We start from the raw sequence: 5,849 nt of genomic DNA, 5'->3' as shown, positions 1-5,849 counted from the left end.
ATAGAGTACAACAGAAGAGCAAATGAGGTGCTGTAATAAAGTGATCCCAAGTCCTGCGATCATTGTCAGCCTCGTGGTACCTTACAGGCCCGAGTGAGCTACATCGGGACAGTGTCTCAAGTGCAAACCAACCAACCAAAACAAGTAGCAAAAAAGAGCACAGGGCAAGGAAGAGAAAGGAGGCAAGATAGTAAGCAAGGAAGAAGATGAGTCTCAGAGACAGTACTGAGGGAGCACAGACTAAGTACAAGGGAGACAGAAGAACCCCAAAACCAAACCAAACTAAACCAAACCACAAAACCTCAGGTCTATATTTCCTCCTGGCTGAGAAGAGCATGGCTTTTATTTTAGGCTTATCTTTTGGCACTTACTGTGTGGGTGGTAAGGATGCGTATCTCTCAGGAGACCAAGCAAGTTAAACTAGAAATGGCTGCTTCCAGCCTGGCTCCATCTTCTGTTTCCTTTCAGCAGCTTCCCTCGAATTACTTGTGCCAACTGAGCAGGACCGTCCCCAAGCCTTGCAGCTCAGATTGCCCCTCAATCTCTGTACCTGGCAGTCAGCTTCCCTCTTGACCCTAGCTGGTGACCCGTACAGTATGGCTGAGAGCTGTGTTCAAGATCCTCAGAGATCCCTGCGCCTATTAACATTCACAATGGTTCTTTCTGCTAGTGCCAGAGTCTGCATGGCTACAAACAACCGCCCACTGGCTTTGCTCTGCTGCTGTGTGGGCAGCCAGCAGTCTCTGTCCAAGCACATCTGCACACACAAGTCTGAGCTCACATCACCACCAGTCTCCCGTGCTTACAGTGGTTCTTGGGGGTTAAGGAGGAAAGACTCTGTGGCTTGGGGATTAAAAACAAAACACCTGGATCTTGTATAGTTTGCAGCTAAAAGCTTTGATTACAAAACGTAGATTGCCTCAAACTTCTGGTGGGCTTCTTATGGGCTGGGTTACAGGTGAAAGCTATTGTATCTTGCTACTCTGTGTGTGTGTGTGTGTGTGTGTGTGTGTGTGTGTGTGTTTGTGTGTGTACAGAGGCACAGGCGTGTGGTTGTGCATATAGGTACATGTTCATTTGTGTGGAAGGCAGATGTCAACCTCAGGTGTCATTCCTTAAGGACCATTCACCCTGGTTTTTAGTAGATTTTTTTTTATTATTGATTCTTTTATGTGGAAGGTGTCAGTTGTGCATGAATGTATGTGGAGGTCAGAGGACAAAGCACAGAAGTCTATTTTTTTCTTCCTCCGTGTGGATCCTGGGGCTCGCACCATGTTCTGCCTTCTAAGCCATCTCTCGTTCTGTTTCAAAACAGAGTCTGCAACCAGCCAGGAGCTCACCACGTATGTTAAGCTGATTAGCCAGAACCTTCCAGTGCTGAGATGACAAAAATATACCAGTTTATGCCTGGCTTTATTTATGTGGGTTCATGAAATTGAACTGGTATCCTATGCTTGCAAGGCCAGTGCTTTATCGTTTGAGCTCCATCCTCAGTATTTTTTGTTTTGTTTTGTTTTGCTTTGGGGGTTTTTCAGACAGGGTTTTCCTATGTAGCCTTGTCTGTCCACATGCCTCTGCCTCCTGAGTGCTGGGATTGAATGCATGCACCACCACACCTGGCCTGTGCTTTTTTGTTTTGTTTTTATTTTAGTTTTAAGGCAGCATCTCGCTATGTAGCCTGGGTGAATTGGAACTCGTTTTAGGTTTTTCGAGACAGGGTTTCTCTGTGTAACACTCCTTGCTATCCTGGACTCAATTTTGTAGACCAGGCTGGCCTCGAACTCACAGTGATCTGCCTGCCTCTGCCTCCGAGTGCTGGGATTAAAGGTGTACACCACCATGGCCCACTAGGAATTGGAACTGTTAATGTAGAACCAGGATGGCCTTTGTCTTTTATTTTTATTTATTTATTTATTTATTTATTTATTTATTTATTTATTTTGAGATAGGGTCTCAGGTTGAAGTCCTGATCTCCTGCCTCTATGTCTTAAATGGTACGATTACAGGTGTGCACCACCAATGTGTGACTCATAGCATTAATTTTAATAGATTAAAAAACATTTTGTGGTGCTTGCTTCGGCAGCACATATACTAAAATTGGAACGATACAGAGAAGATTAGCCTGGCCCCTGTGCAAGGATGACATGCAAATTCGTGAAGCATTCCATATTTAAAAACAAAAACAAACAAACAAACAAGAGGCAACAACAAAAACCCACTTTGTAGCCGGTAGTGGTGGCTCACGCCTTTAATCCCAGGACTTGGGAGGCAGAGGGAGGCAGATCTCTGAGTTCGAGGGCAGCCTGGTCTATATAGCAGGTTCCAGGACAACCAGGGCTATATAATGAGACCTTATCTCAGGAAAGAAAACCAGCCAAACAAACAGAACCCTCACTTTGTTAACCATTAAATTTCTGTGTTGGCACATGCCTTTAATCCCAGCACTCGAGAGGGAGAGGCAGGCAGATGGCTGTGAGTTTGAGGACAGCCTGGTCTACAAAGAGAGTCTAGGATAGCCAAGGCTACACAGAGAAACCTTGTCTCAAAAAACCAAACAAAAACCAACCAAACAAAGAAGCACTCATTCTTCATTCTGCTTGTAGCCTCATTGTCCAGGCCATGTCTCCAGCTCCTCCCCATGTTTGGGAGCCTCTGGGCTCTCATGATCTGCTGCGCTGGGCTTTCCGATCAGCCCTCAGCCCGGGATAGACTATCTATCACTTCTGTGCAATGTTTGCTTTGGCACAAACTTGTAGTGCAGCCACTGCTTGGCATCAGGAAAGTGTTTGAATTGGTTCTAATACTGCGAAGAACATTTGGAGCCCCAGTTAATCAATTATTCAAGGCTAACTTTCAGTTCAATTCCTTTTGCAAGCTTCCAGATTCTCTAGCGCAGCCTCTGAGCACCTTATCTTCTGGACTTTGCATGCTGCTTAAGTGCCCGCACCGCAGTGTATTGGGGGAGGGGCGGTTTCCTTACTTAAGACACTTGGGATGCTTCACTCAGTGTCCCTGAACAAGTTTTAAAGTGATTCTATGAGTCTGAGTAACCTTAGTCGCCCTGACTGCCCATATGACTAGGCTTTCGATAGCCGGTGAAATTCTTCAACAAATTTAATTCTATTTGAGAGGCTGGGGAGATAGTTAAGCTGTTAAGAAAGTACATTGCAGTTGCCGAGGACCTGAGTTTAATTCCCTGCACCCACATTGGGTAGCTCCCAACCACCTGTAACCCCAGCTCCTGAGGGTGCCTCTGGCCTCCTTAGATCTCCTAGCCTCCACGAGTACAGGCAATCACATAGAAATATGCACACCCATACATATAACTAAACATAAAATAGATCTTTACATTTGTAGTTGGTTTGAAGTATAGAATAGCAGATGGAGCGCATGAAGTTCCTACAGATTCCTAAGTGGGTCTCAAGTTCCTGAGTTAATTGACTTTATTGCTTTATGATAGGGTCATAGGAGTCTACTCCTGGGCCTGTATCTCCATAATCCTTTGTAATTTTTATTCTTTAGCGGTGCCGAGAATTGAACCCCAGGTCTTAGGCAAGCACTTTACACCTAAGCCATGTCTTCAGTCCATCATTGTTTTTTTAATGTCTCCATAACCCATTTGCTTGATATACTACAATTTATTAAACAAATCTTTCTCTTGATGCAATATGTGTGTGTGTGTGTGTGTGTGTGTGTGTGTGTGTGTGTGTGTGCGCGCGCGCATGGATTTTAAAAAGTGATGTAATGGTGTTGGCAGGTTTGAAAGGAAGGAAGGATCTAGTACAAGCATCCAGGTCAGCTGTCTCTAAGTATTAAACTAATGGGGATGACATGTATTTTGCATGGTTCTGGAAAATTGACTTAGTTGAATGGATGGACATTAAGTAGAGGTAAATTTTAACTTCACAGAAATAACATTGCAATTATTCTTTAAAATAGATAAAGGATGTCTTATTGGGATAGTGAATTATTTCTGGAAGTTTTCAAGGAAGCCCGGCTGTCCTTGTTTCAAAAAGAATCGCAACTTTGAAAGAATTTACATGGAACTCTATGGAGCCCAGAAGAAAGTCTATAGAAGAGTTCAGTGACGCTGCTATGCTGGCTTCTTGAGTCGGACAATGATGGCTTCCAGCTTACTCTTGTCTCCAGGCTAACGCAAGGGACCCAAGTCCTCACACTTTATGGCCTCTGAAAATAGAGAGCCAGGAGGTAAGGAAGAAGACCTGAAATGCTAGCAGTGGCCTTCCTTTCTTCTTATTTTTACCTTTAAGAACTTTTTATTTTGATTAAATTAATAGCACGTACTAATAAGCCCTTTATCCTTTTGCTTCTTTGTTTTCGCTTAATTACTGTTAGCCTTTTCTTTCACTCTCTGACCTATTTGCCGGTACTGACTTCAGGCTACATGATTGGCAAGTTTGGCTAGGGACTGCTGTGAGGCATCAGGCCTGGGGAAGTCTTTCAGTGTTTGGGGATCTTTCCCCCATCCCAAGATTGGCCATCCCTCATTTTCAAATGGAACCTTTCTTTTCCTTTTCAAATCCCGCAATCTCTTCCTGGGCCTTCATGACCTTCTGGTAGAATCTGCAGGAACGAACCAGGAATCACAATTCTCTTTGTGTTGAGAGCTTTCCGGTTTGGCTGGCTAAGAGATGCTGGAGCCACTTAAGGAAGCCTAGAGCTGGGCTGTTGTGTGGGGAGCCACTGTCACTGGGGGACAAGTGAGCAGTGGAGCGTGGCTTGTTGGAACTGAGCAGCACTTTAAGGTAAAACATATGCCAGATGTCCAATGGTTAATATCAAAAAAATAATTGAAAGGCACCACATGAATGTCATTTTGAACATACATGAAAAACACGGATCAGTGGCAGAGTGCCCGCCTCATACACACGAGTCCCCAGGCTCACCCTCCATTACTGCAAAGGATTTTTTAAAAATAGCATTTCTCTTTACTTAAATGTTTTCACTGTTGTTTATTTTATGAGTATAGATGTTTTGTCTGCATGCTTATCTGTGTACTGCATGCATAGCTGGTGCCCACAGAAGCCAGATGTTGTTGGATCCCCCGGAATTGAAGTTACAGATGGTTGTGAGCCTCCATGTGGGTGTTGGGAATTGAAGCTGAGTGCTCCGGGAAAGCAGCTGCTTCTCTTAATGGCTGAGCCATCTCTCTGGCTCTCTTTCCACTTTTGAAAATGTAGCTATGATAAATTTAAAATTGGGGCATGGCTGACTTTTTTTTTTTTTTTGCCTTGCCCTGTCCTAAGGAACAGGGCTGCTCAAAACTGCTATTTAATGTGTGGTCTGTGTATCAGCAGCTGCAGTAGCACCCCTTGGGGGCTTGTGAGAAATGAGGGTCCAGGAATCAGGGTTGTAGTTCAAGGACAGCCCCTGTGCTTTAGCAAGGCTTCCTCTCTCTCTCTCTCTCTCTCTCTCTCTCTCTCTCTCTCTCTCTCTCTCTCTCACACACACACACACACACACACACACTGAAATTTGTACGTGTGTGTGTGTGTGTGTGTGTGTGTGTGTGTGTGTGTGTGTACTGAGGCCAGAGGTTCTCACTGGTTGTCTTCCTCTGTCCCTCTTGTCTTTCCGTCTTGTCTTAGAGTTTTCTTGCTGTGAAGAGACACCATGACCACAGCAGCTCTTATAAAGGAAAACATTTAGTTGGGGACTGCTTATAATCCAAAGGTTTATTCCATCATTGTCTTGGAGGGAAGCACGGCAGTACATAGGCAGACATGGAGCTGGGCAAGGAGTGAGAGCTCTACATCCAGGCCATCCGGCAGCAGGAAGAGAGAGAGAGAGACATTGGGCCTGGCTGGAGCATTTGAAACTTCAAAGCC

General features: G+C 44.7%; 1 non-coding gene across 1 annotated transcript; it reads left to right on the top strand.

Annotated features, from left to right (window-relative positions):
* Positions 1 to 2,067: 2,067 nt before the first annotated feature.
* Positions 2,068 to 2,174, top strand: LOC127196754 (U6 spliceosomal RNA). Its single transcript, XR_007831527.1, has one exon. It is a non-coding gene; the product is annotated as a U6 spliceosomal RNA (small nuclear RNA).
* The last annotated feature ends 3,675 nt before the right edge of the window (positions 2,175 to 5,849 follow it).

Source organism: Acomys russatus, chromosome 12 (genome assembly GCF_903995435.1).
Source record: "Acomys russatus chromosome 12, mAcoRus1.1, whole genome shotgun sequence".
NCBI lineage: Eukaryota > Metazoa > Chordata > Mammalia > Rodentia > Muridae > Acomys > Acomys russatus.
Note: the sequence above shows the minus strand (reverse complement) of the source record. Positions and strands in the feature narration are given on the sequence as shown.